Source organism: Astatotilapia calliptera, chromosome 15, assembly GCF_900246225.1.
Source record: "Astatotilapia calliptera chromosome 15, fAstCal1.2, whole genome shotgun sequence".
Classification (NCBI taxonomy): domain Eukaryota; kingdom Metazoa; phylum Chordata; class Actinopteri; order Cichliformes; family Cichlidae; genus Astatotilapia; species Astatotilapia calliptera.
Genome location: NC_039316.1, coordinates 23,396,048 through 23,410,780, shown reverse-complemented (window position 1 = coordinate 23,410,780; position 14,733 = coordinate 23,396,048).

The following is a 14,733-nucleotide window of genomic DNA, read 5'->3' as shown; positions in this document are numbered from 1 at the left end:
TGTATTTATTGTCAAGTGTTTATGATGTAAAAATCTTTGTTTCACTGTCTTTAATCAAATAGTCTTTGCATGTAAATAATTTATCCAATTATTGTTTTATTTGCTCAATTTGCAGGTTTACTTGTTTACCCTTTTTTATGGCATAATACATCCCAATGAAAGTTTCAAAGAGTTTAAGATTAAATATTTAAGATTAGAAATATCAATGAGAGAAATGAGACTACAGAGAAGCTTTTGCCGCTTTTTGTAATTAGGAAAAACACGAACATGAAATGGAGCTACATGCGTGTGAGCCGAAGAAGAAGAAATGACCCAAATAAAAAAAAAAAAATAATATATATATATATATATATATATATATATATATATATATCCAGATTAATGCTTTGGATGATTTTCAATTCTTTTTCCAGTAGAAGTGAGACTGAAGCTGAAGCTCTGACCTTCATTTTAATTCTACTTTTTCTCGTCAGAGCTGCGAGGATATCCAGACTTTTCTCCTGATCTTAAACCTCTTTAATGTTCTCACTGACCGAAAACAATCCACCTTTAAACGTGCACCTTCGGCCATCCTGTAAACAGTCCGAGGAGCCAATCACCTGCTGACCTGCAGCACTACGTCACGCCACGTCCTCTTTGGAGTTTTCACAGATCGAGGCTTCCCCGTTGCAGGAGGGATCGGGAAACAGCCGGGCCAGGACCGAGGCCGGGATCCGGAGCTTCCTCCGGGCTCAGAACTACTGCTGGCGGTAAGTGAGGTAACCCGGCGGGTGCAGAAGCACCGGAACCACCTGAAACAAGGTTCTACTTTGAGGAGTTGGAGCTCTGCAGTGGCCTGATGGTTTCTACAGATGTTTCCAGCCCCTGTAACGTTTTATAACGAGAGACGTTATCGCTATAACTATTATTGATGAGTTATAGTGCTCTAATATGACATCACTACAGTAAAGTTATGTGTTAATGTATTTATGCATTGATACAATTGCAGGCACTTAGTGATCTAATGCCCCTTTAATGACTTTAGGGGGGGAAAAACTATCACACCATCTTAATAATAGTTAAAACTTGTCACATACAGACCTTGAGTGCTTTGGCTGGTCACATATAATTAATCTGTTTTAGGTTTTACTCACTTTATTATTTCCTAAAACAGTTTTGGTTTTTTGGTTTTTAATCTTTGGTTGTTTTTTTCATCGCTGAAGCTCTGAATATGTCTGAGACCTTTTATGATGCGTTTAAGGTCAACTTGGTACAATCAGATTCTTATGGTCCAGGCTCCTTTCCTGTCCGATATAATCACTGCAGTGTTGTAGTTTTAGTGACTCTGAGCCACTTTAATGATCTTCAAGTGAAAAAAGAGAAAAAATAAAAGGCTTTAAAATATTACATGCTAATATTTTAAAATGTTTATATCATTGCAGGTGTCTGACTTTTTTGTCTCGCTATTTACTTAATTTTACATGACCTAACATGTATTTCCTGGGATTTCACCAAAGCATTCGGGCCTCTGAGCTCTACTTATTCTACTCATAGTGTATCCCGCCTGATTTTGTGGGCATTGACTTTATGGTCTCTTCAGAGACACTTTCATTACTCCCGCATGGACTTTAATTGTGTCTGTGGCTGCTTATGATGTGTTTAAGCATGTGATACGTGTATGTCTGTTAGATATTTTAAAATCCTCCAATTACTTGTTGTTAGATATATAATCATTGCAGTATGTGCAGACTCTTGGTGAGTCTACTTTAATTACTTTATATGAAAACCTTTTCTTTTAAATACAAAATTAAATTAATAGTAATAGTTTACGCCCTATGAGTCTACATACCCCGTGATGTTGTAGTAAAATTACGAGCCTCTGGTACTGAGGTTTCTCATAATGTGTCCAATTTGGTGTTTCTTGGCTTTAATATTTCCTAAGAGGCTTTGTATAAGTATATTCCCAGAGGGACTTTTAATGTGTCCAAGGATATTTGTGATATGTTTAAGGTGAAAACATTTCATGCAAATTCCCAGAAAGGTCAGCCTCTAACATCGCCATACTCATGTTCTCTAATGTAAGATTTACAATGAGTTTATTTTTAATTCATTATGGCTCAAAAGTTTTTTCAGTCTTTAAACTGAATTCCTTTTATAGTGAGTGTTACAAGTAATTATACTGATGGGGTCATTTCCAAATAATAGGGACCATTATTTACTTGTTTAGTGATTCTATGCTATCTCAGTGACATAGCAAATTTTAAAAGCAGCGTTTCTTTAACTCTTTAGCATAAGATGGGAAGTGTGATATAATTATTATACAACAGGCCTCCGGTGCTCTTTGTATGTACAGTGGATCTATTTTATTGTTTATTGATGTAATCTTCACCCAAAAAGGCCTTTTGAAAATGTTATATGATAATATTCCCACGGGGACTTTGAATGCATCAATATAAAGCATTTAAATGCACTGAGAGGTCATCTAGTGTCACAGTACTCATGTTCTCTGCTCTATTATTTAGATTCCAGCTAATGTAGGTTTATTCCTTTAAATGAAATTCCTACAGGGACTTAAATGATGTATATATTACCAGTGATGCAGATCAGTTTATTACCAATAAAAGGGTCCCCGTGTGGCACTCTAACATTGAAATCCCTGCAGTGCTGTGCAGAGATCTATTGTATCTTTGCTGCTGTTAAGTGATTTTTATGGTGAGTTAATTAAACTGTAAGGTGTTTGTTACACGTAACTAATTAATTGGGTATTCACTTCTTTATTCTGCTAAATAATGTTTTAAACAACGATCCTATAATATTTCTTTTGGCTTTTAAAACAGCAATTTATCTGTAATAATCCACATGATTTATTATCTGTGTAGTTAAAACTAAATGTTCATTGTTTTCTCACATTCATGCTTGGAATAAAAAAATACCAGACTTTGAAAACAGATGAAATCCTGCATTAAATAAATGTAAGTCTGTGAAGGTAAAATATAAAACGTAAGAAGTGAGTTTGATTTATTATGCACAGCGTTTTGAAAGGACACAGATGAATCTGAGCGGTCGTCAGATGATTAATGCTGTAAAAAAAAAAGTGCTTCACAAATTTTGCTTCATTTTGTTGTGAAATGTGGGATAATTACAGTCATTTAAATAAAACCACAGTCGAGGTTTTCAGGGGGAAATCTCTCATCGGCGACGACAGGCCCCAGTCAGATGCCTTTTTCAGAACAATGTGTTGGGTTTTACTGTGTAAAAAATGTCACCTATTACCATAAAGTAATGTTTGAAATGTGAGATCCTGCTTAATATTAATGAACATTTTTTAATGTAAATTAAAAATATCTTTGACAAAAAAAGTAAAAATGTAAAATACAACAAATTCTTCCACACTGTGTTGTATGTATTTCATGTTTTCTTTTGTTTTGTTTTTAGAGAGGATTTCCATGAGGTTTGTGTTCTTTTAGAAGAAGTTTCCCTTTTCTTTCTTTAAACTCCTGCGATGTCATCACAGAGAACCATCTCTGTCTAAGCTCCTGATTTATAATCACTCCACAGTTATGTCACGAATGTGGTTTAATCCTTTATTTTCTGTCGTTTTTAGAGTACAGGGAGGTTTGTGGTTCTCTAAAGGACGTTAACGAGCTTTTTTAAATAAGAGTTTGTTCAAGGTCAGAAAATGTTGAAAAGTAATGAAATTCCATTTTTAGCACGCTGAAAGTCAAATACAAAGATTTTGGTTTAGTGAATGAATTCCACAAAAGCGATTGCTTTTTTAGTGTCAGTCTACTAAGTGATTAATCCAGTAATCATTAATGCTTTAGCATCCTGCTTGTTTTATGGATGCGTAATTAGATTATGAAGCTGGCAGGTGCAGTGGGGGGGGGGTGGGGGCAGCTGGGGCCCCTCAGTGATCTTACTCACAGCACGGATTCATTTATCTCCATTTAAAAAAAGTAACTGTCAGCTACTTCTCCTGTTTTGATTGATCTGCTCTTTTAATTATCATAATCATCACAAGGAATTATCATAAGGAATCATAAGGAATTTCAGAACTATGTGAATATTTAAAGCATATATTCTCTTATCTCCTGTTTTTACTTTAGTTCTAATATTTGAAATTAAAATGAATACAAACGTACATTATTTTTAATATTCCTGTTTTTGTAAAACGTTAATCTTTTGCTGTGTACCAGGAGTTAAATCATTTTTTAACTGCTTAGCACAGAGATTGTCCTCAGACATTGCATTTAACTTTCTTTTTGTTTCTCAGGTAACTGTAAAATGTCTTTACTTACTTAATTTTAAACGAGTAAATAAGGTTTACGTACCTTAGCCATGCTTTTTGTCTGCATACTGAGGAGCTGCGTGTAGTAGTGCATACTTGTTTCATTTACTAATCTGTACTTTCCTCAAACATACACCACCTGCTATGGAAAATGCAAAGACTGGTGTGAATGTTTATTTTCCAACTTTGTGAAATGGATGAACTCGATAACACAATTACAGTTAACGAAATAAATTCATATTTCTCTTTTGCAATTTTGAAAAAATATAATTTAGTAACAATTGACTTTCTTTTCAAATGTGTTTGCTAATCCAGTTTAATTACATATAAATATCTAGGAAACACAGTGGGTTTAAACATACAAAGATATGTTAACAAACTTTTAATAAACTACGAGCAACTACTTTTATTTTTATAAAAATGTAAAATAACTGATGACCCTTTTATTGTTTTTTTCTTTGATGTTTTTAAGTGAACTGTATTCATACCACGGTGGAAAGTGCTTTTAAGCCCAAATAAAATCATCATGACCTGAAATAAAGCATAATTACCGGTCCCACATTGTAACGCTTATAATTTTGCCCCCTGCTACGGGTGGTTTGCTGTTAAATGAAAGTAACTATGCACTTTATCAGCCATCGCGCTGATTGGCTGAATTCAGATTAATGTACAAAGCAGCCCGAGACACCGTCTGGTGAGCATGGCTGCAGGATTGTCTGTGTTTGAGGGTAACAGATCACTAATCACTTAAATATTTTTAATTTATTACAGCTTCTAAATGTTTTCAAAACATCACAAATGATAACCAATCTTATGTCACTCTGGTTGCAAAAAGTAAGCAGTAAAAGTGAGAACCTGACCTCTGGTTGCAATACTTTTAAGAGGTGTGTATATTCATATTTCCTCAAATTTGTTGCACAAAAGAACAAGAATGCAAAGATGTGTTGGGCTTCTTTACCAGGAAAAGGTTGATATTCAAGCATAGCACCCTATCAGTCGCAAAAACTGCAGCTTCTCTAATCTCCACTTGAGGCCGACTCCAGAAGTGAGTCAATCCACATAGATTCCTATTTTAAAATGGTATAATTTAATCCTAATTAAATTTTTCATGACATTAAAAACAAAACAAAACAAAACAAAACCCCACCACATCCATTTGGATTTTGTTAAGGCTAAAAAGTTGTAGCTGCTTTAGTCTATTTGTGTGCAAATTTTTTATTGTAGGGTCTTTACCTTACAATTTAAAACACCCTGAGACAACTGTTGTTGTGATTTGGTTCTATATAAATAAAACTGAATAAATTTGAATTGAACTGTAGTTGCTGCCACTTTCACAGTCCTAATATCCAGTACTCAGAGCCTCTGAACTCAACTGCAACTCTGTGCTGCTGGAGAATTTTACTGGAACTGGGTGACAAAGAATATGCTTATGTGTGAAGTACAGACCTCCAGTATGCTTTTGTTAATGAATCCTAAATGTATTAGTCTGTTATTTAGCACTTATTAGCAGGTATCTGTCTGTGCATGCAGCTTGCCAACCTTAGCCTGCTAGTACTAGCTGACTACTTATCACTCCACCCCTCTCGTCCAAATATGCACCTTCCAGATTCCAGAAAGCAAAACAAACAAACACACAACTGAAAAAATGTTTACAGACCCCACAAATGAATTATCTGTGTGGCCACGTTTGGCCATCTTTAATATACAGTCTGATGTTGTTGAAAAATGTGAATGGTTACTTTTTTAAAAACTTTTAACTGTTTGATAAATTTGAACTTGTCCTACAGACACCGACCTCCTCTACAGCCACTTGTACAACAGTAATGAAGCAACAGATAAACAATTAAATAGCAGAAAAAAAGTTAGATAAATAAATACATTTAAAAAGGACATTTTATATGGATTAATCAAGACTTATAACTCACGGTATAATTACAGGAAGTCTGAGCAATTAAGTACCAGAATCTTTCTGTAATTTTACACATTTATTTTAATAAATGATGATAAATAATGACAATAAAGTACTTGATTCTTCTATTCTATAATAGTCCAAAGGGACTTGCTGACAGACTTCTTTCATTTACCACAGCAGTAACCCTCACCTTGGTAGAAGAGACGGTGAGGGGGTCGGGAAATTCAAATCTTTTTGCTCAAGGACTCTTAGTTATCCACCTTCAATATAGAATTAAAGAAAAATTATACTGGTTTGTAAAGCTGGGAGACTGTATATGTGCGTGTTTGTTTGAGAGAGGAAAATGGGGCTAAACAGAATACATTTATTTGATTTTAAAACCACAATCTGGAACATTTAAATAAACCAAACACAAACTTGTGAAGACCTTTTTGTGTCATGGGGAAGTTTTTCTGAGGTTGGAGGTTATGCTGGGTTTCACAGACAGATTTTGGTTTGCAGTTTAGATTTTATTCCTGCTGTGTTTAATCTGTGCTTCTCATTAGCCTTGATGGCACAGTGAATAGAATAAACAACTACAGGTCCATGTGGAACCAGTTCTGCCTGCAGTCTGATCTGATGTATGAAATAAAAAGGCAGAAAAACGATAAACAGACTGCACACAAAGAAGTCAGATCTGCTGGCAGAAACACATTTACTTCTTTCTTTCCTTTCAAAGACTCCATCTTCTGATTTACATCAGTCTGAATCTGTTTCTCTGTGAAGAAGTGCCCCTGACCTCAGTCAGATCTCTGAATAAGAAGCAATAAATAAAAAAATGACTTTATTTTCATCTAATTCAACAAGCTAATAAACAACCATCAATTTAATCAGTGTTAGATGTGAACTGCAAGCCTAAAACTTAACTGCAAAAGAAATTTCATGATTTTACTTGATTATTTCATCAAATTAAGCAACTTTTCATAACCACAATATGACAAGCGTTTTAAAAATATGACACTGTTTTAAATTCAGGCACAAAAGACGCCCCGGTGAGGTTTTTAGGTGGAGATCAGAGTTTGTGTTAAAATATGAGCCTTTATCGTCACACCAGCAGTTATAGACACGTAGTTAAGACCGTTAAATGATAAAGATGTCCACTATGACTTCGAAATGACCAATCCATCCACCCCGACCTCCTCATTAGGTTGAATTTGCTCTTCCATCACTACTTTAACCCTGACTTGTTTCTGTTCTTCATGGGCCAATGTGGGCACAAGCTGAGGAGGATCACACTTATCAGCAAACATCTGCAGAAACAACTTTCTCCAAACATTTCAGCGATGTTGTGCCAAAAACCGGGTTGTTCGTATTTGTATTAGAATATTCAAATATTTGTACGTATGTATTCGTATTTGCACCTGTTAAAAATAGAACAAAACTGAAATCACATCACATGACCATTATTGTAGACCGCGGCTCCTGAGCGAGTAGGCAGTAGTAGCATGCTAAACAGCAAAACAGCTGGAAAGAGCAACAATGTGGTTTCTTTTAACTGATTTGCTCCTCATCCTTCTGTCTCTTAAACTGATAAGTCTGGCTTTGTTAAAGGCAACCCTGACAGTTAAAAGGATAAAAACTGTAGTACCTCTAATGGCCACTTGGGAGCAGTTCTAAAAATGAGTCAGACCCATAAACTCTCATGTTAAAATGCCCAACTTTACACGTTTACAGCCTGATGCAAAAACATTTTGGCTTCTATAGAACGTTTTCCCCCTTCATGACCCCTCTGAACAGGGTTATTACTTTTATTTTATTTTTTGGAACTGATCCACTTGGATACTTGAGTTAGGGTTGTGGACACACTGATTAAAATGTGTCCCAGCACAGGTTGGAGTCTGCTAGGCCTCATCCACCTTTCATTTTGAGCACTTGCTGTGTGGTGCATACTATCCCAGAAGTTTGTGTCTCAGGTTTTGTATCTAGTGTGTTATTACTCTAGTATTTAGCTGGTATTTGTGTCTGTGCATCACAAATGAAGCTTGTTTCGGTCAATCTCTTATTCACATGGATCATCCCAGCCAACGGAGCTATGGGTTTGATTTGGCACATTTTACACCAGGTGCCCTTTTGTACCCAATATCCAACCCACTGTGGGATTTGTGTCTGCTTGAGGGATCTTTGTTGTGTTGGGTGACTGTGTTACCCACTACACCAGAGCCACTGGCTCTGAAGAAGCAACATGGAGGCAGCCAAACTGCTAATGATGTACAGCAAGTTCTAGGTGCTGTTAGGCTTCATGCCAGTGCCTTTTGGTGTATTTTTCATGATAGTATATGAAATAATTATCTAATCTCCTTTGATTTGTAAGTTGGCTCACTTAAACAAAAATGATCAGTCTCTAATTTTTATCGTAGTCTAATTTTTATGGAGAGAAACAGAACATCAACTAAAAATCCAGAAACACGTTACATAAAAGTTATAAATGGATCTGCATGTCATGGAAATAAATGTTTGATCCTCAAGAAAAAATATGACTTAGTACTTGGTAGTGAAACTCTTGTTGGCAAGCACAGTGATAGGACATTTCTGGTAGTTGGTCACCAGGTTTGCTCACATCTGAGGAGGGACTTTGGCCCACTCCTTACAGAAACTCTCGAAATCCTTCTGCTCGTAAATCAAAGCTTCAGCTCCCCCCGAGGATTTTCTGTAGGACTGAGGTCAGGTGCGGTGGCTGTAGCTCAGGTTGTAGAGCAGATCATCTACTGATCGGAAGGTTGGTGGTTCGATTCCTGGCTTCCCCTAGTCTGCATGCCAAATACCCTAACCCCAAATTGCTCTCCGATGCATCCATCGGAGTGTGAATGGTAGTTAGAAGGCACTAAGAAAAAAAATGAGTGAAAGCACAAGTTGTGTAAAGTGCTTTGAGTGCTCAGAGTAGAAAAGCGCTATAAAAGAACTGGTCCACTTACCATAGGTCTGGAGGCTGGCCAGACCACTTCATGACCTTAATGTGATTCTTCTTTAGGCACTACTTTGTTGCCTTGGTGGTATGTTTTGGGTCATTGTCACACTGGAAGACCCATCCAAGACCCATCTTCACTGTTCTGGCTGAGGGAAGGAGGTCCTTTTTTGCAATTTAAAACGATAACAAAATAACACTGAAAACCAATAAAAACCCTGAAAACCATACATTTCACACCTGAGCCTCAACTCTCGCGGCCCGGTACCAAACGACTCACGGACCGGTACCGGTCCGAGGCCTGGGGGTTGGGGCCCCTGCTCTATATGGCCCCACAATGCACAATGTGGTGAAGTTGTCCTGTACCCTTATCAGCAAAACATCCCCAAAGCATAATGTTTCCACCTTCATCCTTGACTATGGGGATGGTGTTCTTCGAGTCATACTCAGCATTTATCTTCCCGCAAACACAGCGGGTTGAATCGATGCCAAATAGCCCAATTTTGGTTCTATCTGACCACAGAACTTTCACCCGAGCCTTCTCTGAATCATTTAGATGTTCACTGGGAAACTGAAGACAGGCCTGTACAGCACCTGCTTGAGCAGAGGACCTTTGGCATTAAAGCATAGCGTTAGCAATGGTGTTCTTGGTAAGTGTGGTTCCAACTGCATTCAAATCATTTCATTTTGGGCTGATCCACTACCTCATTGGTCTTTTATATTTCTTCCATTTCCAAATAATCGCACCAACAGTTGTCATCTTCTCTCAAAGCTTTTTGCTGATGGTCTTGAAGCCCAATCACAGCCTTGTGCAGGTCTACAATCTTGTCCCTGACACATCTTTGGTCTTGTTCATGGTGGTGGAGAGGTTGGAATAGAAGAAAGTGAGCCTATGAAACACGTGTGCTTCATATAATTGTTTGATTGATGGTAATCTGTGTGCCTGATTTGTACACTACTGTGGAAGCCAGAATTCTGGACAGGTTGTTGGGTGTCAAATACTTCTTTTCTTCCGTGAAATGCAAATCATAATTGATCTAATATGTTTTTGCTATATTCTTTCTTTCTACATAAAATTACTATAAAAGTTAGATACTATTCATTCTGTTCACAGTGAGCTGTATTATTACATTGATGATATGTCTTGCTGTGGGTGGTACAGATCTTAAAAGGGGTTTTTAGTTTTGTTCGGAGAATTCTCAAATATAATTTGAGAATGTCTCAAATTTTATTTGAGGGATGCACAGACGTCTTTTGGCTCCTGCCATGTTGGTTTTTTGGTCTATATTTGAATGAGATGATGGAGTGCTAAGTTATAAGCTGCATGATAAACTGTGTAGGTGCAGTCACAGAAGAAGAAAGCTACAAAGAAACAAAATACTAGAATTTTATTCATACAACCCACTGATTCACATTTCTTTCCTCCTTGTTAAGCAAATATCATTTCTCTTTTATTTCTCTGTTTTTCTCCAGACCTGGTCCCCCAGAGCGGCTCTGAGCCAAACCACCTCATGTCTCTGACCGAGGCTAGAGGTGGGGGGGAGGAGGAGGTGGAGGAGGAGACACTTAACTACAACCTCTATTTGTATGAATCCTTTTCCCCCTTCCCTCTTTACATTTCCTGCCTCATCGTGTCCTTTTATTTCCCCTCTGCAGACTCCAGGTTCTCTGCCTTCCTCTCTGTCCCTCTCCCCTCAGTTTAATCCTCGGCTCTCCGGAGGAGCATTAGGGCAAGCAGCTGGGGCCCCCTGAACGCCTCTTGAAAAGGCAGCCCACTCTAACCAGGAGGGCGAGGAGGGAGGTGGAGGTGGGGTGGAGGGGCTGTTTCAGACCACCTGGCTCCTGAGACAGAAAAATCCACCGGCCGATAACTCCACACTGAGAGGAGAAGGAGGACTTGACGGCACAATGTCTGGACTCACGCTCTTTCTTTCTTTTCTGGAATTAAGTCTCAAAGCTGATGTTGCTCTGCGGTCGATGAAAATATTAGACAAAAAAATGTGTTAGTCTTTCTTTAAATCCAGTCTTTTGGTTCTATTAGAAATGTACCGAGACTATTCGATGGCAATGTTTTCAGTTTCAACAGGATGCCTTCAGTGTTCACTCCTTTATTTTGTGCGGGATATTATTTAAATTAAAATACTTTTTGATCCATATTTTGTTGCTTTATTGTGTCATGAAAACCTTACATATAATAAGCACTGAGAAAACACATAAAAACAGAGATGTAAACCTTCCGAACTCATGGATAGAAACGACTGGCGAACAGATATTAAACGTGTTTTTACGTCACGCCTGCCGAGATGTTTTTTCTTTTATCACACTCACACATTTCAGGCTGTTACCATGAGAGGAAAAAAAACGCTTCATCTTGACCTGTGGTTACAGTGCACAGAGAAAGGTCAGAGGTCACGTGTTCAGAAGTGGTCTTCAGAAATCATGCAGTGTGCCTGTGTGCAGGGTGATGCAGGTCAAGGCGCCATCTCTGCACCACTTGGCAGTTAAAGACGCATTAAGAAACATGAGAAACATGGAAAACTCACGTGTGTGTGTGTGTGTGTGTGTGTGTGTGTGTGTGTGTGTGTGTGTGTGTGTGTGTGTGTGTGTGTGTGTGTGCGTGTGTGCGTGTGTGCGTGTGTGTGTGTGTGTGCGCGTGTGCGCGTGTGTGTGCGTGTGTGTGCGTGCGTGCGTGCGTATGCGTATGCGTCATCTTTGTAAGGACCTGAGTGAATTTTTGCATTTGGTTGTCACTGCGGTACAGAAGGGCTGATTGAGGCTTCAGGTCTAATCAGGTTTTGTTTTTTCTCCTTTTTTAATATTTATATATTCATATCACACATATCATTAATACTTATTAGCACTTATTACTCCCCTTATTGCTCCCTATTTCCCAAGAAGCCAACGGTACTTTTCTTTCACTTTGCACTTATTTTTAGTTATCGTGGTCACATCGACTGATAACCAAACTCTGGATCCTTACTTTGTGTTTGCTCCTTATTGCGCTTTATGGTGCAGATCTCCCAATCCTGTCTGGTTTGATGTTACCCACACATGTTTCCAGTGTCGTAGGCTATATTCATTTGCTTTTATTTAAACTGGAGCGTTTCTGTGTGCAGTTTGCACTTTCTCCACGTGCCTTCATAGTTTTCCTGCAGGCCGCCAGCTTCCCCCAACCACCAGGTATGTTAGGTTAAGTGTGTGTAGAGTAAAGGCTGTATACATTTTTGGTTAAATATGGCTTGGAATTAGGGTTTAAGCTTTTATAGTTAAATACAGTAGAATTATCTGTCTTATTTTAGCAAGAGGAATCTACAGGAAAGGAGTTCACATGTTAAACTGGCCTGCCTCCAGTCCAGACCTGCCAACATTTGGAGCTTTATGACAAGATAAAGAGGACAGCTCTATCAAACAAGAATAAAGAATCAGCTTCCAAAAGTACAACAAAAGGCTGATTTAGAGAGGAGAGTCTGTTGATAAAGAAGGTGATATAAGACAGTAGTATGCATGCACATGTTCCTGCTTTGATTGTCCTTGTGCTTTTTTTTTTTAATGTTTATTTATAAGATTTTAAGTTCGAGTTACATAAAATCACACCAGACAAAGGACATAAGATTCAAAAACAATAACATTCAAGCACAGAAAAAAAGAAAACCAAAAACAAATAAACAACAAAAAAAACCCAAACAGGAAAACAGGAAACAAAAGACGGAAAATACAGCGGTTAGCCAGTACAAATCAAAAGTTCCAAAGAAATACCAGTGTCCAAAGAAGATGATCTTTTGTGTGAGGTTAGACAGGGCAACAGAGAGTTCACCAAGTCCAGAAGATGTGGGGAACAAGTCCAGGAAGGAATCAGGGCCCGGCAGAAGTGCAGTTTCACACAAACACAAAGTGCAGTCAAATGGGTTAAAGTTTATGTTGAATCCCTGTTAATATGATTGAGAAAAGGGCCCCAGATGTCGCCAAACTTAAAATGAGTGTCAGCCAGGCCATAATGAACCTCTTCAATATACAAACATGCAATCATCTCATGTAGCCAAACCCTAAACAATGGAGGAGATGGCTCCAAGAACAAGTCTTTTAGCTACAATCATGCCAAACATTAAGGCCTTCTGAAGAGGACGTCTGAGTGCCACTGAGGTCAGGGAGCAGCCTGGCACTGCAAGTGCACCATTTTGTGCTATTTTTTTTAAATTAAATATTTGGTCTAAAGGATTTAATATGAGAATTTCTATTTCCAGTTTTCAGTTTGTTTTAAAAAGTTTTGAAATTTCCAAGATCAGCATTTTCAGTGGCAGATGTTTGTTTCTTTTTTGCTGGATTTGTGAAAAAATAAAACTTTGTTTTGATTAATTCCTCAAATGCTACATATAAAAAACTGCAGAGGAAGTAAATCATTCAAAATTATGTTTCAAAAACAGATACAAATGTCCAGCTTCAACGTTTTGAAGGTTTAGAGAGTTTTCACATCACTCAATTCTGCTTTTATTTGCATTTTAAGTTTGTGCTTTGTACTGTATTTTAGCTTTTTTTTAAATGTCTGTAACTCAGGGCAGGACCCAAGGATGTGTCTGAGGTACTGCACCGTCCTGCTGGTAGTATGTTCACGGGAAAGTGGCTCAGGAATGGATTATGTCAGTGAGCGTCCTCACAAAGATAGAAGTACAAAAAGTGTGTGAGAGTGTGGGAGAGAGAAGAGGGCTCTGCTGAGACTCCAGAGCGCCATCAGGAGGTCTTTTAATGCAAATAAATCTGTCTACTGAACAGATGACTTTAAACAGTCTCTGATGTACTTAAAATTCACAATTCTGTTTGGAAATCCAGGCAGATAGAATATCTTAAAAATGTATTTAATAGAAAACTTCAGATTGCATCACCAGGAAGATGCCTCAGCGTGCACAGACTGTCACAGACTACCCTTCACTCCTGGCTTTGTTGAAAGTCAAGCTTTGAGCAAGTACTGCAGACCAGAAATAACTTCAGTGTGTCAGTGTGTAATACAGCCAGTGAGACGAAAGAATGTGCAGTCAGATGTCATTCATCTCAACACTTTGAATTTATGTCTCCTTGCATCTCCTTTTATATGCACAATCGAATTATTTATTTTTTTATGTTTGGACTTTAACATGTTTTATGTGTTGTTAGAGTATAAAAATATTAATTAGTATGACAATGTCATTATTTTGGTGAATAAACAACCAGCACCACTTATTACTGGTATCCTGACTTTGACTCCCATCCGTGTGGACCTGACTTCACATAGACACATGGACACAGCAGGCTGCTCTGGTAGGCACATTAACTCAAATTAAATATCAAAGTAAACAAAAGGAATAATGTGATGCTGCTGGGAGTTATAATTCAGGCTGGCAGCATTAGACTTCATTATTATCTGCTCGATTCACCGCTGTCTTGCTTTTTCTTTTCTTCTGTTTTCAATGACAGAAGCATAACTCCTCACTGTTTGTCATCAGGTTTGTTTAAAGAGGATCAAAAACGTCACTTTCAGTGAGAGTGAGTGGAGTCAGGTGAAGCTCCCCTGGTCTCAACTGTCCTTGCAAACCTTGCACGCAGCTACTGCTGCAGTTTATCGTTTGTCAGCTTTCTGGCGCC